General features: G+C 41.0%; 1 long non-coding RNA gene across 1 annotated transcript; it reads right to left on the bottom strand.

Annotated features, from left to right (window-relative positions):
- Positions 1 to 207: 207 nt before the first annotated feature.
- LOC114315921 (uncharacterized) lies at positions 208 to 9,128 on the bottom strand. The gene is made up of 2 exons (XR_014340365.1): positions 8,718 to 9,128; positions 208 to 2,319 (listed from the first exon to the last, which is right to left on the bottom strand). It is a non-coding gene; the product is annotated as an uncharacterized LOC114315921 (long non-coding RNA).
- Between the last annotated feature and the right edge of the window lie 17,632 nt (positions 9,129 to 26,760).

Raw genomic sequence — 26,760 nt, 5'->3', positions numbered from 1 at the left:
ATATAACCCAATACATACAAATGTGTAAATGCAAAATAGAAGGGTGTAAGTGCCTTGCATACCATATGCAAGGCACACTTAAGAAAAATCCATAAAATTATTCATCTTCATTCATTCAATTCTTAACCATTCAACAAAAATATTTTTCCACAACTTGTAACATTCAATTTTCAACCATATACAAAACTTAACTATTAACCATGCATATCAAAGAAAATAAGAATCCATAAATATATAGTATAATCCAACAAATACATATATTATCCAAACCAACAATTAAAATCCAAATTTTTAAAAAAAATCTCAATAACAAAACAGATCAGGTGTACATGTTTTCCATAAAACAAAAATATAATGTAAATTGAGCCCATGCAAACATCATCAATCTAGCCCAAAAACATTACTGTATCCATGCCAACATCATCAATCTGTAACAAAAACCAGTGAGGTAAGTAATCAAAAATGACTAAACAGTTTGTGAGTTAGTTGCACAATATTTATTATAACTGATATAGCAAGACTAAATGAGGGAAAATTAGTGAAGTCACTAATTGATTTAACAGATTAGCATGGATTTAAAAATAAATAAATAAATAAATAAACAGCAACAAAATTAATTGAAGACAAAAAAATAATAATAATAATAATAATTAAGCATTTTCCTTCGCAACAAAATCCCACTTCACTTGGGAGATTTCATAGACATAAAACAAACAAACAAGCAAACAGGTAAAGAAAAGGAGATTTAAATTGCACCTAATTTTTTTTTTCTTTTTCAGATGAACACGTGAACCAAATTGCACCTAGTTTTCCATTACATGTGGCTGTCAAAAGGATATCATATAGTAGAGTTAAAAGCACTTCAAATGTTTTATAAAAATTAATCTAAATTTTATTAATAATTTTCACACACTCGCATGCCTTTTCATTTAGGCTTACTTTTTCATATAATGATACAATGGATCATAGCACATTTCAATATTCTAGCAAACTAGAAACTTATAATTCCAAATGCACCACAGGATAATAGAGGGAAGAAAGAACACATGTCTGCTTTATCAAAACTAAATCTAGCACCAAAATAAAAGGCCACGGCAAGTAACCATGCATCACTGTGGACAACAACTACAGCCAACCAGTCCTTCTCTTGCATCCCATCCTTAGCAACTAGAGCCAATCAAAATGTCATACACAATAAGACATTTAATTATGATGAACAGATACAAGATTTGATTATAAAGAAGAGACATAAGACATTTAATTATCCAACTCTTGTCCATTATTGTCACCTGCAAATGAATGAAGAGGTAAACAAAAATGATTTGATTTTTAAAAGTATTAAAATAAATGAGGCTATTCAATACAGTTGTTCAAAATGAATTAGTTTTTAGAATATGGGGTGTTTTATTTAATTTCCTCTTAGGGCTCCTTGTTTGGTTGTGGGTCATTTAATTCTTATTTTTACTTTGGATTAGTTAAGTTGTTATAGACTCAAGAAAGTCATGTTTCCCACAAATTTTTATTCTTGATAATTTATATGTTGTCTTGTTTCCATTTTGGTTGTTAGTCAAAATCTAGCACCATGTCTGCTAGTCACCACTAGAAAAAACCTCTACATTCCTAGTACTGACTCTCCCTCATGTCCACACACATTGTTCTCACTTTATTTTTAATTCATTGCTCCACATATAAGTTGTAATTGTGTATGCTTATTGATAAATTAAATAAAATTATACATATTCAATAATAAATTAATCATTGATAAAACTTAACATATTGATTTGTAAAAAATTACAAATAAAGAATTTGGTTCACTCACTCGCACTTATACTTTATTACTCATAAGAACCCCTCATTCCCACATAAACACATTCATTTGGGATAAATTTTTTTAGTCTGATTTTTTTAGCTATTTTAACATGACTTAAAAAATTCTATTTAGAATCAGTTTTGAATTTTTTTTTTTATTTTTTTTTTTATAGTTCATTTTATGGTTGTGAAAAAAAAAAAAAAAAGAAGGTAAAATGATTATGATTTATTTGCGATATTTTATCTTATTAACTAAATTAACCTGTTTTGTTTTCATTAGCTAATTTAGCCAATTTAGCTTATGCCAAACAAAACCAGTAAAATAATCTTATTTATCAGAAGCACCACAAACCTGAATGACATAATAAAAAGAACTTTTAACCAAACCATCCATTATATCTCCAACTACTTAAGCACATAAGAACCCAAATCTAAAACATATGCCATAAAACATACAAGGCAGAGCCAACCAGAAGGCAAGTACTCCTCTTTTAACTTCCAACCTGCTGGCTGCAAATGGTAGATAGCAGAATAAAAAACAATTAAAATCCACCAAGGAGATTAACATCCAAACAGATGTAACCTATGAATAATGGGTGTTCAGATTTACAATTAAATATTATTCAAAATTTAAAAAGGACTGGAAACAGAGGAACAAATCATTCACTGGTCAACTAAAGCAGCAACTAATCAATATGCAATGCAATGTATACCTTGCTATAGCAAGATTTTGATCCATGAGATCAAACAGCTCATATCATAGGCAGTTGAACTCATGTACTGACGCAGTAATATGCTAAAATACATATTTGTAAGCTCAAAAAAAAATATACAGAATATGCAGCGGATTAAAATGATCAGATTATACCTTCTTGATGATAGAACCTTCTTGGATAAATCACGTGCTTCCAGGAAACTTCTTGATGAACCAACCCAGCAGTGGAGTGATATCACAGATTGAATATCACCCACACTAACCACAGTGTCAAAGACTTGATCGTTGTGTATTTTTGGGAGAGAGTCAGAATGTGGGTAGAAAAACAGACTACGTTGTTTTTCCTCTTTCACAGATTACCCATAACCATATCAGATATTTAATATATTATAATATCTATCCATATCAGTTAAGATACAGATAATATCTAATATATATTATATCTATCTATATCAGTTCAAACTGATAACGTCTGTTTCAAGAGTGGTTATCCTAAATAGGTTTGATTTCAAAATCAAAACCTATTTGGATAAGGATCAAATGTTAAATTTAAATGGTCATGCCACATGGGCGCCCATTACTAACATCTCCCACTCGCACATGAGTTGGCATGACACTGCCACATCTCTATCTCAATCTCCCCAAAAACGAACAATCTCATACTAGCCAATGCACCGTGCGACCGCTGAGAACACCTGCAAGTGGGAGCTCTATACTAGAAACTCAACATGAGTCAGTATAGAGACATCAACCCAAAAAGAACAGAAATAGTGTCTCATGTACCCAGACCCATCTAGCTACATCAGTCCAAAAACATCTCTAATCCCTCAAAGAGCATGTTTGACTCTCCTAGGTCCCGCATTATATTCACACCCAATCAGCATCCTATAAAGAGCGATGTGAGTTGTCGACAGTGAATATAGAGCAGAGATGTAGAACTAGATGATCTTCCCTTCACCCTCATATCATTCAATTTGAAATTGACCGCTTTCCCAGTAATGTCCCTTAAAGCCGAATCATACATGACCGCAGGCAACATACCAAAGTAGCTGAACATCAACTCCTCATCTTATGACATAGTCAAAGGTCACAAAAAGGCACAAAGTGAAGTCATTTAGGAAAAAATGACTTTTAGGACTCACACGGTGAAGAAGCAGGGATCCATTCTTTCACCTCGCTAACGGGTCGATAAGCACATGCAGTATGAATGCATGTTATAGTGGAGTTACTCTTCTAAAGAGTGATGTTAAACTCACACACCATACAGATCTTAGTCTAGTCGCTCTTAAGCGCACGAGTCGCTTCCTAGCGTCTAACTCGAATTCTCTATTTGCTCGCCTCTCAGGCATCAAATGAGATCTCGCATCTGGCTATCCATAACAGACATATCATGGAAAAGTGGGTACTCTCATATCCATGGCCGGTCTCTAACAAGACCTCATCTTGGATCCAACCAAGGCGACATAGCTAGTGGATAATTTTAGCTTCTAGTCTCATCCTTACTCGCTACCCAGCGCTAAGGGCGATTGCTCGTGTGAGTGAGCCAATCTTGCCTGCTAACATCAATTTAATTGTTTTGTGTATGCTAATTCACAAACCATTACTAAAAGTAGTAAACATAAATGTGTGATAGAAACAAGTATGAATACTAATGGCATTAATATCCCCAAAAAAAGAGTTCAACTGAATACACATAAAAAATCACCACCTACGTAGTCCTAAAGCCCTAACATGAGTAAGATAAACATCTCTAGCAATGGGCTTAGTCAAAGGGTCCGCAACCATGCGACTTGTAGGGATGTGCTCCAGGATCACTTCTTTCTGCGCCAAAATATCTCTGATAAAATTGAACCTCACATCAATGTGTTTGGTTCTGCCATGGTATTTAGGATCCTTAGCGTAAGCGAGTGCAGCCATGCTGTCACAATGGATAGTCACAGGATCTGAAGTGTGTGTGACAACATCCAAATGCTGAAGGAATCTCCTCAACCACACGGCTTCCTGAACGGCAGATGAACAAGCCACAAACTCAGCCTCCATGGTCGATAAGGCGATGCAGGATTGCTTCTTACTGCTCCAAGAAATAGCACCATCGCTAAGCATGAAAGCATATCCTGAAGTAGACTTACGCTCATCTAGGTCTCCTCCCCAGTCAGCATCACAATAGCCAACTAGATGTAGATCTGAACTCTGGTAGCAAAGTGTGTAATCTGCAGTTCCTCTAAGATATCGTAATATCCTCTTAACTGCTTTCCAATGAGCTGGTCCTGGGTTGGATTGGTAACGACTCACCAATCCGACTGCATAACAAATGTCAGGACGTGTACACATCATAGCATACATCAAGCTTCCAACAGCATTTGCATAGGGAACACGGGCCATCTTTTCATTTTCTTCTTGAGTCTTAGGACCCATATCAAGGCTTAGGCTCTCGCCTTTTGCAACAGGAGTGTCAATGGGTTTGCAGCTCTGCATCTGGAACCGCTCTAGAATAGTCTTAATGTAAGTCTCTTGAGACAAACCAAGAAGTCTCCTAGAGCGATCCCTGAGGATCTTAACACCGAGCACATAGCTCGCCTCACCCATGTCCTTCATTTCAAATGTAGAGAACAACCACATTTTAGTGGCGACAATCATCTCCTTGTCATTTCCAGCCAATAATATGTCATCTACATATAATGACAATATCAGAAAAATGTCCTTGGACCGCTTAACGTACACACAGTGATCTTCATCAATCATCGTAAACCCATTTGAAATAATGGCTCGATGAAATCTCAGATTCCACTGTCTGGATGATTGCTTTAAGCCATAAATAGATCGTTGAAGCTTGCAAACTTTGCGCTCCTGACCTACTGCCACAAAGCCTTCTGGTTGATCCATATAGATCTCTTCATCCAATTCTCCATTGAGAAATGCAGTTTTAACGTCCATCTGATATAGCTCTAAGTCCAACTGAGCTACTATGGCCAGGATTAGGCGAATAGAGGCAAACCTTACAACTGGTGAAAAAGTTTCCTCATAGTCCACACCCTCTCGTTGGGTGTAACCTTTCGCCACTAGGCGAGCCTTATACCTTTCTATGGAACCATCCGCCTTGCGCTTGATTTTGAGAACCCATTTGTTCCCGATAGTCTTGCGCCCTAGCGGCAAATCAACCAAGTCCCAGACATGATTTTTCTTCATAGACTCTATTTCTTCTTCCATTGCAGTACTCCATTCTTTACTAGCAGGGGATGAGAGAGCCTCTTTGAGATTCTTAGGCTCCATCTCATCACTCGGAGCAATCATGAATGCTTCCCCTTCAATCTCAAAACGACGACGGGGTATAGCTCCACGTTTGCTTCTACGTAGTTGAGAATCCTGAGAATCCTCATCCATTGGATCTAATCCATGGGTAGGTAGATCGCTCCCACTGTCCCTAGGAGCTTGAGGAATTATTTCCTCATTCTCTACTAAGCTACTAGGTGCGCCTTCAAGTAGATCCTCCATCTCGTAGAATTCTACTTCTCTGGTTACCTCACCTCTGCTAGGGAAATCCTCCTCTAGGAAATCCACATCTCGTGACTCAATTTCAGTCACACTTCCATCCGGATGCTCCCCAACAAACACATAGCCCTTAGAATGCTCACTATAGCGAATGAAGATACACTTCTTTCCTCTAGGGCCCAACTTCCCAAACTTATGAGAAGCGTTGTGTATGTAAGCTGCCGAACCCCAAGGTCGCAAATTGCCCAAATCAGGCTTTTTGCCAGTCCACATCTCATATGGGGTGGAAGGAACTGATTTGGAGGGCACACGGTTAAGGACGTAGGCAGCAGTCAACAAAGCATCTCCCCAATAAGAAATTGGAAGATTAGCTTGCGCCATCATTGATCTAACCATGTCAAGCAATGTGCGATTCCTTCTCTCCGCTACACCATTTTGTTGCGGAGTCCTAGGAATTGTCAATTGCCTGATAACTCCTTTTTCCTCACAGAGCACTTTAAATTGCTCAGATAGATACTCACGTCCTCGGTCAGTCCTTAGAGCTTTAATGCTCTTGTCTAATTGATTCTCAACCTCATTAACATACCGTCTAAAGCAATCCAATGCTTCTGACTTGTGAGAAATCAGATAGACATGACCAAAACGTGTGCAATCATCTATAAATGTGATGAAATAGGGGGCTCCATGCCTTGCCCTCACATTCATTGGTCCACATATATCAGAATGAATAAGTTGCAATGGGATAGATGCCCTTATGGCTTTCCCAAATGGTTTTCTTGTTGCCTTTCCAGCAAGACAGTGCTCACAAGTAGGCAAAGTGACTCTAGCGAGTGGGCCTAAAAGACCTTCTCTAGCCAATCTAGTCATCCTGTCTTGCCCTATGTGGCCTAATCTAGCATGCCATCTCATAGAATCATTATCACAAAAAGATGCAATATTAGAAATAGATCCATTGGCATTTTTATTAATACTAGAATCATCCACATCCAAAACTAAAAAACCATTTGAAAGATAACCAAAACCATAAAAAATTGTTCCCAAATAAATGCTAACACCATTATTCTCAAAACAAAAGCTAAAACCAAGGCTCATCATGCTAATAACTGAAACTAAGTTTCGCCGAATATCCGGAGCATAAAGAACATCATGAAGATACAAGGTGCGCCCTCGTCGCATTTCCAGCTTGAATGTGCCAATGCCAAGCACCTCCACACTGGACTCGTTCCCCATGTAAACTTTTCTGCTCCCAGCAGGTACTCGACGATACTCAACGAACCCTACTCTGTCCCTCGCGATGTGGTCTGTTGCTCCGGAGTCTACAACCCAAAAATGAGGAGAATGAGCAATTAATGCTTGACTAGACACAAAGCATTGAATGCGAGAAATTAAGTAAGGGAGTACCTTCTTCTGCTCAGGGCAATCCCGAGCGAAGTGTCCTTCTTTGTTACAGTTAAAGCATGTCAATTTAGCCTTTGCCTTCTTACCACCTCTCTTGCCCCTACGCTTGAAATTTCTAGCGCCATTGGGCTTAAGTGCAGCCGCTGCTTGCTTCTTAGGGGCACCTTTTGCTTTTCCACGTTTGAACTGAGAAGTCCTACGTGAGCTTGACTCAACCACCATAGCAGAACCATCAGACTTAGCTGCCTCAAGGCGCTCAGCCTCTAGCTCCAAATGACGCGATATGTCTTCGAATGTTTTCACACTCTCATTATGCATCATGTTCTGCTTCATCTGCTCCCAAGAATTTGGCAGAGAGCGTATCACAGCCTGTACTTGCTGCTCTTGAGTCAAATTATGCCCAGCAGCCGCAAGCTCACGTATCATGGCTGACATGACTCTCAAATGCTGCTTCATCGAGTGATGCGCCCTTTTCTGATATGAGTCAAACTTCATAGTCAGCCCACGTAGCTTTGCCAAAGAGGTAATACCAAACTTTTGCTTGAGAGCTTCCCACATCTCAAATGCAGTCGGGCAATGCTCAAACTCACTAATCAAGTCGTTGTGCATGCTGCTCAACATAGTAAAGCGCGCACACCGATCTTTGTTACGCCAAGTCTGAAAGGCTTCAAGATCACGACGATGTTGAGCTGTATTGCCCTGCTCTGGCTCAACCATCACTTGTTCAAGTGTGGTCAACACTTCTTGCTCATTGAGGAGGTATTGGATCTTACGGCGCCATATGTCATAATTGTCGCCATCCAATTTCTCTCCCTTAGTTAAGTCTGCCACCACTGACTTAGCAGCCATTTCTACATACAGAGTAAATAAAAATGCGCAGGGGATATTAATGATAGCAACACAAAACAAAATATTTTGCAGCAAAAAGAATCTAAATTAAATAATGATAATTTTACACATGTCTCAAGATCGAAAATTTGCTATGCTCGTAATCATCTCTTGCGCCTCTAGTGATAATTATCAAAATTTAATATATTATATCTATCTATATCAGTTCAAACTGATAACGTCTGTTTCAAGAGTGGTTATCCTAAATAGGTTTGATTTCAAAATCAAAACCTATTTGGATAAGGATCAAATGTTAAATTTAAATGGTCATGCCACATGGGCGCCCATTACTAACAATATTGAACTCAAGTCGAGTGCCAGCATGATCAGGTAGTAAAGATACACAGATATACTTATATACATATATATATATATATATATATATAGAGAGAGAGAGAGAGAGAGAGAAAAAGCATACGCAAGACGGAGCATCAATGGAGCAGAGTTCTTCTCAGTGATGAAGCCTCTGGATCTCGTGGCGGTGGCGGTGGATCTGCGAAGATCGGCAGAGGAGGAGGAGGCGGCGGCGTGAAATGGTTTAGACAGGGCTGGGGTGTGGATCTGCAATCTGTGTGGTTCACTCACAGATCTGTGTGAATCGCATGAATCTGTTTTGGTTGCTTGCTTTGGTTCCCATACTTGAGAATTTTGATGGGAAACTAGCTTCTCAATGTGATGTATGTATGTGTAGATGTGAATACAGAAGATCGTAGAAGCAGATAGATTGAAAAATGTGATTTGAAATGAGGTGTTTAGCAGAGAAAATTTGGGAGAGAAAATGTGGGTTTGGTTTGGATTGGGTAGAGAAAGAGAGGATGAGGAGTGAGTGCGTGACTTGTGAGATATATAAAGGGTTGGTTCAGGGAGTGGGTTGACTTTTTTTGGTTTTTTTTAATTTTTTTAATTTGAGTTAAAAAGTTTAGTTTAAGAAGGATTTTTTTATTTTTTTATTTTTTTTTGAGAGAAAAGTGTAATGATTGTGAGTTAGATATGATATTTTGTTTGTTATGATTAAAATAGCCTATTTTTTCTTTTGTGGCTATTTTAGCCGCAAACCATCTTGTCAAACAGACCCAAAATGGTTATTGGCGACTAAAATTTTTTAGTCGCTAAAAGTATTTTATAAATCCCTCCAAAATATTTGAAATGTCTCCCTCCGAAAATTTTATTTCTTTGGCGACTAAAATTCTTTTTTGTCGCTGAAAATAAACTTTTGGCTACCAAAAGTTTAGTCGCCAAATGTAAAAAATAATTTTTTATTTTTCATTCGGTGACTAAATGGTTTTAGTAGCCAAAACTCAATATACGACAACTAAAATTCTTTTTTGTCGCTGAAAATAAACTTTTGACTACCAAAATTTTGGTCGCCAAAGGCAAAAAATAATTTTTTATTTTTCATTCGACTACTAAATAAGTTTAGTAGCCAAAACTCAATATACAGTGACTAAATTTCTTTTTTGTCGCTGAAAATAAACTTTTGGCTACCAAAATTTTGGTCGCCAAAGGTAAAAAAAAAATTTTAAATTTTTCATTCGGCTACTAAATAATTTTAGTAGTCAAAACTCAATAGACGGCGACTAAATTTCTTTTTTGTCGCTAAAAATAAACTTTTGATTACCAAATTTTTGGTCGCCAAAGATAAAAAAATAATTTTTTATTTTCCATTCGACGAGTAACGGTTTTAGTAGCTAAAACTCAATATACAGCGACTAAAATTCTTTTTTGTAGCCAATTTTGGCATTTTTAGTGACTGATTTTTTTTTTAGTCGCCAATTCCACAACTTTTGGCAACTAAATTTTTTTAGTCTCCAATTTTAGTCACCGAAGGTGCATTTTGTTGTAGTGTTGATCCCAACAAGCACTACCATTGCTGGTTTTGCTAGAGATAAACATATGGCTCAAGGCATTCTGCATATCAACCTGAGTGTGGGAACCAAAGATTGTATGGCAACATTATTTTGTCATAGATAGCAATGCCAAATATAATGCTTTGCTTGGTAGGAATTAGATCCATACAAACAAATGTGTGCCTTCTTCTTTGCACCAGAAGATAATGATAGCAATAGGCAATGGGGAAACAGAGGAGATTGATGCAGATCCATAGCCCTTTTTTGCCTGTGCAGATTTTGCAGAAGTCAAGCTATACACTGAAGGGGTGATACCACTTAGTGTACTGAGGAAGTCTGATGTAATATCCTAAGTGACAGGTGATGAAGAAGTGGCACACCTGAAGCATCTAGTACAAGAGAAGGTTGATGAGGAGTTCATCATCAAAGATGCCAATGATGCTTGGTTATAGGCAAAAGGATCAAGGTCAAGTAGCCTAACCTTTGGCTTTAATCAAATTTTCAACATTGGACATAAAGGCAATAGTCCAGAAGGTGCAGGAAGAAGAGAAAGAAGCCATGGTGATTGGCTATAGTCAGTGGCAGCAAGACGCTAGACCTTGGGCTCTTGGTAAGTATTGTGCAATGGACATTGAAACTAAAGTCCAAGAAATACAGGAAGAAGAGGCTTTATGGACAGATTTTGTCTATGAAGAAGAGAGTAAGGATGTTGAACCAAAAAAAGTAGGAGCAAAACAAGATGAAAGGGTTGCTTCGAATGTAGAAGAAGTCAAATGGGAATCATTAATGAGTGCTCAAGTGCAAGATCCCTTGGAAGAAGTCAACTTAGGGGAAGGTTCAGTACAACAACCCACTTACATTAGTGCTTGGTTGGAACCTATTGACAGGGACCAGTTGTTGGTTGTCCTGAAACAATATAAAGATTCTTTTGCTTGGTCATATAATGAGTTGCCTGGGTTGGACAGGTCATTAGTGGAATATAGGCTCCCAATGAAGCCTAATTTTAAGCCACACAAGCTAAAACCAAGACGGATGAGCCCTAAAGTAATTCAAAAAGTGAAAGAGGAGATTGTTAGGCTCCTTAAAGCAGGCTTCATTAAAACAGCTAGGTATGCTAAATGGTTGTCTAATATTGTGCATGTGGTCAAAAAGAATGGCAAGCTGAGGGTATGAATCGATTTTAGAAACATGAATTTGGCAACTCCAAAAGATGAGTACCCCATGCCTATAGTTGATTTATTGATGGATAGTTCAGCAGGACATACATGCTTTGCATTTTCTGTTTGTATCTGCTCATCTACTTCACTTATCCTTCTCTTTTTGCAGCTATGGGTTCACACATATTTCACTTCTCTAGCTCCGATCCCAGTGAGGCCGATTGAGTTGTCAGTACCCTGCTCTCGGTACTATAACTCCCTATTCGAGAGACGTCGTCTCGTAGACTAGGACTTCCCTTACTTTTACCCTTTCTTTGACACCATCATCGCAAATAGGGTAACAAAATCTCTAGTCTTATTCTTTTACTATTATTTCCATATTGTTGTTTCCATATTGCTATTCAACCCCGGATACCTGATTCTTGCCTTGCATCTTCTATTCACAAGTTGACTGGCACCCTTTCGCAGGCATCCCTCCGACTTCAAGGGTGACTTACGCTGCTGCATGAGAGGCCTCCACTATGCGGATCCTATTTGAGGGCCCTTTCGGCAAGGCGTACTATTTGGGGGAGCGATTCATTTGCCAGACCCGAGGCCAAGCTGATCTTGACGTCCCACATCCTCCTCTTCTAGGCATGAGGATAGCCGATGACCTCCAGGACGAGCCCTTGATCGATCACCTCATGCAGGGAGAAGATTGTGACCGATACTATGGGGCCGGTGACTTCACTACCTTCTTACAAACTCGGGTGATTTGCGTTGTTCCTGAGGTTGTTGCTGCTGCTGCTACAGTTGGAGGGGTTCCTGCTGCAGCTCCTATCCCTGGGCTTCCGGTGATTCCTACTGAGGTTATATATATGCGACCAGATGGGGTGATTGGGCAGATCCCCATTAAGCACATTGAAGAGGGGGATCGCATGTTGGTGATCGCTCCCGATGTTGAGCAGGTGCACACTTCTCTTTATTTCCACCCAGGTGCCTGGGGGGTATGTGGATGACCTCCTCCGGATAGTTGACAGACTACTTCTGATGGTACAGAGAAGGCAGACTGCTCTAGCCACCCATGGGATCGAGGTATACTTTTCCCCTAGTTTACAGTCATTACAATCTCGCTCATAATTCTATTGGTCTTTTTTTTATATCTATACTCCTTTTCAGTTTGAGCCAGCACCAGTTACACCTACAGGACCTCCTCCTGCTAGAAGATGGAGACGGGGCGTAGTGAGAGGTAGAGAAGAGGCTGATCGAGAGAGAGGCCAAAGTGAGACATCACTCACCCTCTGAAGAGTCCTTTGATGAGTACACGATCCCGGAGGAGGAGGAGGGGGAGGAGGTCGACATGTAATCTAGCAGCCCCAGTGATGCACCTCCTCCGCAGCTGAGGATGAAGAGAGCGATGATGGGTTGCTGATTTTCTTTGCTTTTTCTTTTGCTTTGTAGTTAGGAACTATGTAGCTTCAGATAGACCTATGTATTTTGTTTTTGAAGACTTTTCTTTTGTTTTTGGCCTTTGTAAAACAATGACCGGGGTTGGACCCACTAGTTAATGAAAAGAATATTTCGGATGATTTCTCTACATAATATATGATGAATGGCACAACCTTTGCATGGTAATTTCATACAAGACTTTAAAACTGTAAATACTTGTTCTTGCATTCAATCTTGAATCGGGTAACAACCTACAACCAGACAAAGTGTAAAATACAACTCGATAATAGGAAAACGAAATGAAAACAACTCGAAAATGCTAAAAAAACACTTGATACAAACAAAACAAGACTCAAAATATAGCTGTAGTACACCAAAGCAAAAGTAAGATTTTTCTGCCACCTGCCTAGCTTAGGCCAACATTTTGACCCGACCGGGTCCAAATAGGCACGGTCGGGCCCAAAAATGAGATCGGTTAGTGGGATCCAGCTATCATGCACTGCCTTTTCTCAAACTCTATAAATGATGCTCCTATGCTATTTTTCTAGTAGAATAGCAAATCTTTGGTATTTTGCTCTCAAGATGGAGATGCTGCTCAACAATAGGCTCTGAGACTGGATAGCTACTTTGGACGGCTTGGAAAAGGTGAACTTTCGTGGTTTCAGCCTAAACGCTCTTTTTCCTTTGAGCCGTACTTCGCTTTGTTTTTCGTTTCTCTGTGTCACTATTTTGATGCTGGAACCCGATCACACATGTATTTCGCTTGGGATCACAAGAAATGTGTCCGACACTCGAAGAATTTCAAGCATTGATGGAATCCCGGTGCAACGAAGAAATCATGCCTCAGCCCCGTTTTAGCCACGCCCAAGCTTTGGGGCGTATGTGTGGGCTCACTTTGCATGAGGCTTAATCCTTGGCTCATGATGGGGAGTTGGACATCCTAGGTTTGATTTGTCAGTTTTTCGTCATTAGAGAAAGAGGTGACCTCCTTTGGCGAGGTTATCGGCAACATGCCCTTTGTTTATGCTTACTATCACACTTCTTACTTGCCTCTAGTTGCGGCGAAGCCAGCATTAGGTTGATTGAGGTGTGTAGACACCCCATTTTTTACCGTCCTCAAGACTTGGTTGTGCTTGCAGGTACATCCAACCACAAGTTCGATTGCTCGTCGAGTACTCGACTTTCGCGGCGGAACGTCACAGGTTCGAGCTTTCTAAACCCTATATCCTTTTTGCCCCATTTTTTGACCATGTGTTGGTCCTTTCAGCAGGATTCTCATGGGTTACTGTCGGCCACTGTTTGGCACTGCCGGCCATGGATTCTTCCCTGCCTGCTACTGATGAAGCCTGTCGGCCATCAATGAGGCACTGCCGGCCACCTCTGATGGCCGGCAGAACCCTTTGTCTCAGCAGATTTCATGCTAGATCTTTTGAGCCAGCTGGTTTTCACTCATCCCTCCTCCACGTGTATGGAGGCATGAAGTCCTTTCCAAGCTTGTTGAACAAGCTTTGCATTGTTTTCCTCTATATAAAGAGAGGCTCTCCCTCCCTTATAGAGGTTCAGCATATTTTGAAGAGTTGTATCTCTCTCTCTATATATATTTCTCATTCTCTCTCTCTCTCTCTCTCTATATATATATATATATATATATTGTGTTTGTTTGTGCTCTAAAGTCCTTTTTTCTTTCACTTTTGCACTACAACACCTAGTGATACACCACCATCTTTGAGATGAGGTTCTTGGGAGTGTTATTTGAGCTCTGAAAGTTAGTTTTTGACCCCTGAGGTTGCTGGTTTCGAAGTTGAGCTTCAAGGGTGAGTATATTTCCCTTTTTAGCATTTATTTGTATCTCATTTTGGCCATCCTTGCATATTGTTTTAGGCCTTTCTTTCAACTGAAAAAAGTTCTATATTTAAGTGCTCTTGATGATTGTTTAAGGCCTCTTTGGTGTTTAGGGTGTTCTACCCTCTTGTATGCCTTGTTTGGCCTTGTTTTGTGCCATGTTTTAATGCCTTTGAGTTAGTCTTTGTTTGGCCTTTTAGCCACTGAAATCCAGTGGATTTTCAATGGTAGGCATGTGGTTTTGAGGCCTAAAATCAGAGGGGGGGTGACCCCCTCTCTTTTTGTTTTGTTTTGTTTGCTTGAGTTCTTGGCCTATGAAAGGAGCATGTATCCCTATACTTTTGAGGCTTAGTTTAGGCACTTTTTTGTGACTTTTAGGGCTTGCCTTAACTCTGTCCATGGCTGGCTTGGTCACCTTGCGAATGCTTCTCGTATATGTAGTGTAATCCCATTTGTGGCTCATCAATGTAGCATGTCTTGCTAGCATTTATTGGCTCCATTTCAGTGGGTTTTTGATCATCATTTGACATCTCATAACTCTGTATAAAGTGGGTTTGGTAGTCTCTTGAGTGGCTCATGTACTTGTAGAACAAATCTTGCTTACTAGCCTTGTGTGTATGATGTTTTGGCTCATCATTCTAGCATATTTTGGCTTTGCTCCAGCATGATTTTATTTATATTTTGGGCTGTTCTAGGACTGTTTTGGGCTACCATGGTCATATCACTCATGTTTTGTATAGCTATAGAGCAAATGCTTTGACTATCCTTGAGTTTTGAGGGAGCTTACATGCTTAACTTGTGATGTTTGCATGCTTTGGCATCATTTTAAGTGTTATATTAGTGCATATTTCATGGTCATACACTTTCCTTTGTCATGCTTTCACTGCCTTGAAAAGTTGTTATTTTATGCCTCATGAAGTAGCATCTTTTTGTGGCTTATGTTAGCTCTTTTCAAGCATGTTTTTGTGACTTTTAGGACATGATATAACTCTGTTTTGGGCTGGTTTGGTCACCTCTTGCATGCTCCATGTACTTTGTAGTACAAATCTTGCTTACTAGCCTTGTATTCATGTTGTTTTGGCTCTTTATTCTAGCATATTTTGGCTATGCTTCAGCATGATTTTATTCATATTTTGGGTTGTTCTAGGACTGTTTTGGGCTGCCATGGTCATATGACTCATGTTTTGCATAGCTATAGTGCAAATGCTTTGACTAGTCTTGAGTTTTGAGGCCCCTACCATGTTATACTTGTGAGGTTTGCATGCTTTGGCATCATTTGAAATGTTATATCAGTGCATATTTCATGGTCATACACTTGTGCTTGTCACTCTTTTAATGCCTTGGAGGTTTGGCTCTTTATGCCTCAAGAACGAATTATTGTGCATGCCATCACGCCCAGGCCTTTAGGCCATCATATCAGTGCATTTTTGGTCTTGTTGTATCATGATATAACTCTGCTTTATGTTGTCCAAGTCATGCCATGTTTGGTTTTAATAGGTGTAGTGTAATACCCCTTTTGTAGCCTTGCATGCTTCATGCTTTTGGTCTTTTGTCCTATCTTGTATTGGCTAGGTTCAAGCATGTGTTTTAGTCTCACCTTGACCTACCATGGGACTGTTTTGGATGCCCTTGCCACTTTGAGGCTTGCTTTGCTTGGCCATAGTTTAATTTCCTTTGCTAGTTTCAAACTTTGAGCTTTCTTGCATGCTATGCTTGTCTTGTTGGAGTGGTTTGGCACCATTCCATGCATGATTTCAGGGCCTATAGTGTTGTCATACTTGCATGCTTTTCACCCTTTGAGCACTCTTGAGAGTTGTGCTCTTATGCCTAGGTGATAGGCCATTACATGTGCATGCTTTGTTTTGCATTTCATGCCATCATTTCATCTTATGGCCACTGATTTGGACATGATTGAGGTCTGTCCATTTTGGTTTAAGTCCATCTTTGCATGTTGTTGCATGTTTGCCTTTGCATGTCATTGCATGCTTGTCTTGCATGTTGTCGCATGCTTCTTCCATACTTGGTACATTGCATGTTGTTGCATGCTAGTTCCATTGCATATTGTTCCATGTTGTTACATTGCATCATGCTTGCATGTTTTACATTGCGTTCAATCAGATGTCGTATTGAATGCGAGGAAGATTGGTTCATTTAATACTTGAAGTGATGAAATGAGCCAATCTCCCTTAGTCTCCATTTCCTTTGATTCCTCATGATAAGGAGATGGTCTTGGTGTCTCATTTGTCATGCATTTATTGAAATTCGCACATGTTGGATCTTTGGCTATCATGCATCGAGATGCGTGATTGATGGTCTTGGATCCGATTATGCCTCTCCCTTGATGTTTGAGGTGATATGGCGTGGCATAGTACGTACATACCCTTGGGAGACCCTCCCTTTCCTCTATTTTGTGTTCTGCTGCAGCTTGGTGTCACAGCACACCAGTGGCCGGCAGCCTCTTATTATTGGCCGACAGACCTTCATTCTTGGCCGGCAGTGCCTTCTTTTGGCCGACAGGGGGGTCGGCAGCCACCTTTCATGGCCGGCAGGCCACTGGTGCACTCCTCACCACTGTTTTGGTGAGATCCAGCAGCTAGTTCTCAAGGACACCATGCAGACAGAGCCTCTTGAGAGCATTTGGAGAGCTTTTCGGGACGGCGACCGAGAGCATGCATCTTTTAACTTCAAACAGAGCTGAGGCAGCATTGTTCATTGCTTTCTTATTAGTTATCATGAATTTGTAATTAATTAATTAATTTGTTAATTAGTTAAAGTTTTGTAATAACTAGTTGTAGCTTGTTATTTAATTCAGTTGTGTAATAATTAGTCTAATTAGATTAGTTAGAATAGCTTAGCGTATTCATTCGGACCCTCCATTGAGAGGGCCAATTGTTGTAATAAGTGTGCGTGAGTGTGTGAATGTCTTCCAACCCCACGTCTTTCTTCTTTTTACATAACCACTTGCGATGGTTAGTTCTAGGTCATGTTTTGATTAGTATCCTTGTGCTTGCATATTTGCATCCATCCATCTGTCTTGCATGCATGGGGCTCGGCGCATCATACTAACTGCATTGTATTTCAATACCAAGTTGAATACATGTATCAATCGTTGCATTTCACATGCCGTCTTAGAATAGCCGAGCCTATCTTAACTGCATTTCGCATGTGTTGCATTAGGCATTGTTGACATAACTAGGATCATGCATTGATTACTAACTAGCTCTTGTTTTGTCTCGGAGTACACTGTAAGTGTTTATGCTTTAGCATCCTTGCATGAGTGTGAGTGTTGCCATGATAGCATGCTTGCCATGATGCTAACTGCTTATGTGTTTAATTGCATGAATGCCTGTGGATGAAGGCATCATTGCTTAAATTGGAACAATGCATCAAAATGTGCGTTTTAAGCCCACTTTGCGGAGTGGCAAAATCATGTTTTCTAAGCCTACTTGAGGGTGGCAAATCCACGTCTTAGCCTACTTGTGAGTAGCACCTTCAAACCATCTTCAAACGAGCATGAAATGTTTTGTTCCAACTTAGGCGATCTAGTCTATACTTGTGTGTTGTGCGCATCACATAGTAATTCTAAGCTAACAATCGGAATAAGAATGCATGTGTTGTCAAAAACAGAATATCATGTTAGTAAAAGCCAATCTTCGATTGGGCGAGCAGGGGTGCTCATTGCATGACCTTCCCGTCTCGTACCCAAGTTCCCGAGCTGAGACAACTTTGGTGATGACGGACACGTGGCCTTAGGCACGAGTCAGGGTTTCCTAAATTCTCCCAAAATAAAATATTTAGGTGGCGACTCTGTACCTAGCAAAGCAGTTCATGTTTGGCACTTCTTTATAAAAATTAGTTTTCCAAAATGATTTGCCGGATTTGGACTCTTTGGTGATTTATCAGTCTTGCATTGCACTTTGTAAGATTAGATTCAGAACCGTGACATTTGAGTCTGAACTGTAATAGCTCAGAACAAAACGAGATCTGTGCCATCGCGCGCGTGGATGTCAGAGAGTTCCCGGTAGCGCATCTACAAGGTGGCTCAATGCCTGAAAGAGGGCAAGAGCTGCATTGGTTTGGCTCTGGCCGAGACCCTGATGGGTTTAGATGCCTTTCATCGGCGAGAGACTACTTGATTTGCAGGGAGCCCGCTACTTCTTCAGGTATTGTTTCGCATCCTTTCTTATTTATGATTCCTCGCATCACTCGACACTCACTCTCTATTTTCATCTCTAAACCCTTTTCTTACTTTTTTTTATCCCTTCCCAGGTATGGCTCATGGATAAGCTAAAAGTAGTGGATCCTTGCCCCAAGTACTCGGCCAGATCTTACTTTTTTTGCCAAAGACTAGTGGATTCCCTTCAGAGGGATGGTGGTGCGACTGGATGTGCAGTAGATCTGCAGCTGACATAACTTTGCGTTGCCCCTAGCTTAATCTGACTGAGATGAGCGATAGCATGTCTCGACAGTCAAGTATACAATTAATTGGCCTTGCGCACTGCGTGTTCTATTTTACTTTTCAGTTCAGACGCCAATTTGAACATGATCAGACTTGTCCAGAAGAATGGGTGGAACACATAGCTTCATTTTCCATTCATGGCTCACACTTGCCTCGGTACCTCATTGCTTGGAGGATGAGAGAACTTCTGGCCCCTGCCCCTAGCTTCTGTTACACTCTTTCTGGCAAGTGCTTGGCTTGGCTTGAAGAGGAGGCACAGATTGGGCCAACTTTGGCTACAGAGACTTCCACAAGCACGAGCAGAGGACGCAGAACCACCTGACTTGTCTATGCCCCTAGTTTATTGCTTTGACCTTTCTTTTCAAGTTTATGATGTAAAACAGACTTTGATTTATATCAGAGAGTTGGAGAATGTACTTGTGTTGAAATCAATGGAATTAAAGTTGCGAGCACTAAAAATTTTTCTTTTGGTCCCAAAACGGTTAAGTTGTAAAAGGTAAATTTTGAGGAAAATCAACTTTTATTAAAAAATTTCAAAACCATTTTCGGAAACAATCACCGCTTAACAAGCATAGAATTAATCCTCAAGATGTACGGCCCAAAATCAGAAGATCACAACTGCCTATAACTGCGTTGCTCTATGTTCCAACTGGTCTTTTTGCGGCAAGAAGGTAAAACAACCGAGTTAGAAGATAGTGGACAAAGACGGCCAGCTCAAAATGAACGAGTAGGACAGTTGATCTGGAGATGGTTACGGCCGAACTTCAGGATGAAGTTTCCTACATATCCCAAAGATGGGAATCAAGCCTTACGTAGTTCGGTTCTGGTTCACTCGAGTATTAACTCTCTCCTTTTGTGCTCTAACTTTTGCCAAAGTCACCCTTTCAAATTTTTAACCATGCTAGCTCAGTTTTTCTATGTTTCTAATTTTTTATGTTCTAACTTTTGCCTAAGTCACCTTTCCGGGTTTTCAGCCTAGCGAGCCTCTCATAGATAGTATTTCTTCAACTTGTCCGTATTGATCGGCTGTGAAAACTCCAGGCCATCTAGGTCCATGAGAATAATCGCCCATCCTGACCAGATTGACTTGATGATATAAGGACCAGTCCAATTGGGTCAGAACTTGCCCGTAGGTTCATGGATAGGAGCTTGGTTGTCTTTCAGTACCATCTCTCATTCCTTGAGATTCCTGGACTTAACTTTCTTGTTAAAAGCACTGGCGATTCAGCACTGGTAGCCCTTGATGTGATATAATGCCCTTAACCTCCTTTCATTGAATAGCATTAACTCCTCAAACTTGCTATGTTGCCAATCCACCTTTGCTATCTGACACTTAGTCATAATTCGTAAGGACGATACTTCAATTTCGATTGGCAGAACGACTTCCATCCCGTACACTAGAGAATAGGGGGCTGCCCCTGTAGATGTCTGAATTGATGTTTTGTAGCCCCAGAGAGCAAATGGTAATTTATCTGGCCAGTCTTTGTAGGTCTTAACCATCTTCCGTAAGATATTCTTAACGTTCTTGTTGGCGGCCTCAACAGCTCCATTGGTCTATGGTCTATAGGTTAATGACTTGTGAAAAGCCACGTTATATTTCTCAAGCAGATCCACCGCCTCTATCTTGAAGTGTGAGCAGTTATTTGATATGATCTTGTTTGGGACTCCATATCGGCATATGATATTATTTCTGATGAACTTAGATACGTGTGACGCTTTCAGCATTGCATAGGACTGAGCTTCCACCCACTTCGTGAAGTAGTCAATCGCCACCAGAATGAACTCATGCCTATTTAATCCCTTTGGTGAGACTGCACCGATAACGTCGATTCCCTAAACTAAGAAAGGTCATGGCGAAGTCATATTGTAAAGCTTTGATAGCGGTATGTTCATGCGATTAACATGAATCTGGCATTTGTGGCATCACCGTACAAAACCAATGCAATCCTCCTCCATGGTTGACCAGTAATAACCTTGTTTGAGGATCTTCCAGGCTAGCATCACACCATTCATGTGTGCCTCACATTCTCCTCCGTGGATAGCCTCCATGAGACGCTTCGATTCCTCTTCCTCTACACACAGCTTGTGCATTCCCAGATGACCTTTCTTATACAACTTACTCTCACAGATGATAAATTGGACAGCCAGACGTCGTATTCCCCATTTATCCTTGGCATTTTCCCCTAGTGGATACATCTCCTTTTTCCAGAAAATTCCAAATATCGTAATACCAAGGGTTTTTGTCTTGCGCTTCATTTATTGCGATAATGGTCTCATAGGCCAGCACGTATTTCTATTCGATAATAATTGGACGCGCCTTCACTCCCAGCGGGATGTCTACCATAAAAGATAGAGTTGCCAAAGCATCAGCGAACCTGTTGTTCTCTATTAGTAGATGCGTAAATGTTAGCTTTTCAAACCTCAAAAGTATAATATTGAGGTTTTGATGGTAAACCTTCATTTTCTCCTCTTTGACTTTCCAATCTCCGTTTGCTTGAGAAACAACCAAATTCGAATCTTTGATAACATCCAACCTTATTGCCCCTAGTTCTAGGGTAGCCTTCAAACCAGCAATACACGCCTCATATTCTGCTCCGTTATTGAACACTTTGAACCGAAGTTTGAAGGCTAAGGGTATATGGAAATCATCGGGTGCTATTAGCAACACACTTATCCCATAACCGTACTGGTTAGACGCTTTGTTAAAGTACATCGTCCATGTTTCCTCTTCCACTAGCAGAATGTCTTCATCTAGGAATAGATATTCTATTGCCTCATCTCTTTCTACTGGGTGATCTGCCAAGAATTCCGCTACAGCTCTCCCTTAACAGATTTGCGCATGACATATCTAAAATCAAATTCAGAGAGAAGAAGCAGCCAACGAACTAGCCTACCCGTAAGCACATGTTTCTTAAAGAGATATTTGATGGGATATAATCTCGAAACTAGAATTACAGAGTGAGCTAACAAGTAGTGCCTTAACTTCCTAGTAGCACATACCAAGGCTAAACAAGCTTTTTCTAGGGGAGTGTAGTGGGTCCCATAGTCCAGCATCTTCTTGCTCAAGTAATAGATAGCCTTCTCCACTTTATCTTCAGATTCTTGAGCTAACATGCACCCAATGGTTGCGTCCGTCACTGACAAATACAGAATCAAAGGCTTCCTCGACTCTGGCGGTGACAATACGGGCGGATTCTGGAGGTTTTGTTTGACCTGCTTGAAGGCAAACTGACATCGATCGTCCCATTGAAACTTCTTTCTTTTCTTCAAGAGACCAAATAGTGGTTCACAAGTCAAGGTTAATTTGGAAATAAACAGCCTTATGAATTGCACCTTACCCAGAAAGCCGCGCAGCTTCTTTTCAATCCTTGATGGTGGCATTTCTAAGATGGCCTTGATTTTGAAAAGATCTACTTCAATTCCCCTGTGCGTGATCAAAAATCCCAGTATTTTCTCTACCGTTACGCCGAAGGTGCATTTTTGCAATTATAACCTCAATCTGTATTCCCTGATCCGTTGAAAGAATTTTTCCAGTGCGGTGTAGTAGCCTTCTCACTCTTTGGACTTGATAATCATGTCGTCCACATACACCTCAACCTCTTTGTGGATCATGTCATGCAAAATGGTGGTCACAGCCCTCTGATAAGTAGCCCCAGCATTCTTCAACCCAAAAGGCATGACTCGATAGCAGTACGTACCCTATGGTGTGGTAAAAGCGGTCTTCTCTCTATTTTCCGGTGCCATCAGAATCTGATTGTACCTAGAAAACCCATCCATAAACGAAAGCAAGGCATGGCCAGCAGTAAAGTCTACCAACTCATCTATGTGCGACAATGAAGAGTCATCCTTCGAACTCGCTTTGTTCAAGTCCTGAAAGTCGACACAAACCCGAATTATGCTGCCTTTCTTCAGCACTGGGACAATATTTGCCAACCAGGTCAAATACTCGAATACTAACAAGAATCCTGCATCAATCTGCTTGGTAACCTCCTTCTTGATTTTCAATGCCCAATCTGGATGAATTCGGTGCAGCTTTTGTTTGACTAGTCGGGCCTCAGGGTCAAGAGGGATCCAATGCTGTACATTCTCAGGGTTGATTCCAGGCATGTCTTCATAGGACCACGCAAAAACATCTTTGAAATTTTTTAATAAAGCGATTAAATGCTCGCGTTTCTCTAAAAACAACGTGGACCCGATCTAGACCAAGCGCGGATCCTTCTCAGTACCCACATTAATGGCAATGATTTCATCAATACAGAGCTTAGCATGCCTCTCCTCCTCTCAATTAATCAAGTTTTTCAAAGCCAGAGGAATTTCTTTATCTTTGCTTTCGTTAAAATTCTAAAAATCTTGGTCAATACAATAAACCAATGGCATAGAGTAGTACATAGAATCTGCAGTGTTCTCATTCATAAGTTCTAGCTCTTCTGTTACAACAGACTCAAAAGCAAAAGAAAAAGAAGACCTTAACAGGACCTTGGCATCCAGGTTAGCACCCCCAGGAATGCCAGACTTAGATCCCCTAGACTGACTTGAATTTGTTCCCGACCCCACAGACTCAGTGGAATCAGATTCTGGCTCATCATCATCCAATTCTGAGCTAGAAAGAAAGCCCTTTCTCCAGCTGCCAAGTAAGAAATGGTGCCCTCAATGCATCCAGAATACCACTGGTTGGGTCCACACATGGTTTCTCCCCGGTCATGGAGATAGTAAAGTTATCCCTCAAGTTCTCCGAGTTGGTTGAGGGATATGTCAAGAGATCAGCTAGTGTTGCCCCTATGTCAACGTCACTATTACCTGAATCATCCTCTTTGCTCTGGCTAATGTTGATGCTTGGTTCAGCCCTTTCCTTATCACTGTCCTGTAGTTGTAGATCAAAGAAAATCTCAAATCTGGGGACGTGCTTCTTTGAGGAATTTACCCAAGGCTCGGGAAAGCTGCAAAAAGGGAAATCCTCTCCTTCTCGAACAAAATGGCCATTCAACGTCCCGCGGATTGGCCTGTGGATGAGCTTATAATGCTTTCCAGCTCTCCTAGCTTTGGCTCTACCTTTCATTTCCTCTTCCTTTCTGATCTAGTCCTCTCTGGTTGGTACATATCCCAACCCAAAGGCATGCAGGTTGTGTGGCGCCTCTGCCAATGCTACAACACACTTCCGTCCACTCTTTTCGAGCCTTATTCCTGGAACATGTTGTAGCTTGTTCATGAAGTAGACGGACTGAGCACTAACATACATACCTTCGTCTACAGCCAAAAGTGTAAGTGTCTGCACTACTCGGGCTTGAACCAAAGTAAATCCCGAGAGGAATACATCTTCATCGCCATGATTGATCCCGAGCATTGGCATAGTCACTTCTGGAGGCGGGTGGATGGATGAGTTCCTAAAACTGTTACTACTCCTGCCTCATAAGGATACTTCAACATCTGATAGAGGGAGTAGGAGACAACCTTTATGTGATGTAGCCAAGGCCTTCCTAACAACAGGTTAAAGGTTGTTGGCACATCCAGTATGTGGAACTTGATCTCTTGCTCAAACGGGCCCACCTAGACTCGCACTTTCACTGTACCTATGACCTCTCTGCTTGTATAGTCATACGCCCGTATCACCTGGGCTGTGGGGATAATGTCTGCTGGTTTGAGGCCAACCGCATAGGCAATTCGGGAAGGACAAACATTAATGACAGAACTAGTATTTACCAACAACACTGGCACCCACTTCTCTCTACACTCTACAAAGATGTATAATGGATTGTTATCCGACAGCAGCTCTTTGTCAAAGAAAGTAAGCATTGGCTTGGCTCCACTTGGAAAGACCAAACCCACAAGTTGCTCGGGGCATAGTAACGATGGATAATTTAGCCTTGTCCATTGCCGACAATACTGCCTGTCAGTGCACCCGTGAAGCCATGAAATGTCCCCAGATAAGGATATCGGCTTGAATTTTCTTGAGCTGCTTCAGAACTAGCTCTTCTTCTAGTTATTTTTCCTTCTATTTCTCGACCTCCTTGTCCTTTCCTGATGGCTCTGCTTGATCTAGGTGTGGCGGTTTAAAGTACCGTCCACTTCAGGAAAGATGGTCTATGTCCTCGACATACCATGTATTATTTGGGACACAATCTCCCCAGTCTTCGTCAGTATGGGCTAGATGTAAATCATTGTCATCCCACCACTCACCATCAGCCACCGACATACAGTTGTCTAGCTCTACCTGAATCATATTTACAGTGTAAATGTCCCTCTCAAGGCGACATGTAGTTGCGGTTTTTTGGTTGTTTTTAATTCTTTTTCTTTTAACCTGTCTCGACGCAGCTTCCTGTCTAGTATCTATTGTTTCCATAATACCCACGGCTTGAGTGGGTTTCCCCTCACATGTGCCCTCTGGCAGTTTTCCTTTCTCGTAAGCCTCCCCGGCTACCACAGCTAACTCAGCTTTCTCTCCCTCTATTTTACCCCCAGCTTCTTCTTCCTTGTCTGGCTCATCACTCAGCCAACCGGTAGCATCAGTTGATCCGTTCAGGTTAAACCACACAATCTATACATCTCCCTGATCATGCTCATCGAAGAACTACAAGTTGTCCTGATCTTCTTCTAGGTCGGCCAGATCGTCCAATCCCTGGTTCGCGCCATCCTCCATGACCACATTAATGTTTGCTGAGGCTAGTAGCACCACCTCAGGCCTAAGTTGAGTGGTATAAACAATATAATGACTTGGGTCGTACTCGCTTTTGGATGAGTCCCCAGGGCATTCTGATAGCAAGCCAGTACCTCTCTTCGAGGTCAACATCCCCTCTACTGTGGGTGTTATCACCACTGATCTAGAAAGCTCATGTTGTAGGTTAAACATGTCCATCATGCATAAATCTGTGCCCTCAGGAATGAACAACATCGTTTTTGGTAAGTGGGAAGGAGTAATATATACGCTGGGGTCATAAAAGGTGGCCAGTGTATGGATAAGGTTTAGGTTTCGAGGTGGGGGGCTTGATTATGGGCTGGGAGCGAATTTGTGGTTACATTTGGCTTCTGGGGTGGAGCGATGACCTTGTTGTCAATGAGATCTTGAATCTCATGACACAAGAGGTAGCATTGGTTAGTTCAGTGACTGTGCTGTTGGTGGAACGCACAGTATTTTGTAGGGTCATGCTTGGATGGAAGAGGGTCGGGAAGTGGGCGAGGTTCTAAGGGTTTCAAATGCCCTTTCTTGATCAGCACCTGCATGGCTTTGGACAGGGTCATGTATAGTAGATGAAAAATTCTACTCGAGGGTCAGGTAGGGTTGGATGATGTTTGTCGACCTATGTTCGCGAAGGGGTCGGCGGTTTTCGTTGTGGTGACAATACTTACGTCAGACGACCTCACAGTTGTGCTACCGCTGGCTGCATTGGAACTACGAACAAACGGCCTCTTAGTCGGCTCCTTATCGTCAGTAATAATCCCCTATTTCATGGCATTTTCAATTTGTACCCTCATTTCATGAAGCTTTATGAAAATAGTGGGAGAACAATCATTTTCTGCAATAACTTCCTATACAGGTTTCAGACAACCATTTTAATCTAATCTTTTCTCTGATGGTTGAATAGTCATCATGGATGCTTTAGCCCTCCATCTTGTCACAAATTCAGAGAAGCCTTCTTTTGGCTCTTGACGCGTTGCCTCCAGATCACGAGTTGTGACCTCGATTTGCATGTTGTAAGAGTACTAAGTGATGAAGAACTCGACTAACTCCTCCCA

The sequence above is a fragment of the Camellia sinensis genome, chromosome 9, assembly GCF_055761805.1.
Source record: "Camellia sinensis isolate YWXY chromosome 9, ASM5576180v1, whole genome shotgun sequence".
Taxonomy (NCBI): Eukaryota; Viridiplantae; Streptophyta; class Magnoliopsida; order Ericales; family Theaceae; genus Camellia; species Camellia sinensis.
The sequence above is the reverse complement of the archived record's forward strand: the minus strand, read 5'-3'. Positions and strand labels throughout refer to the sequence as shown.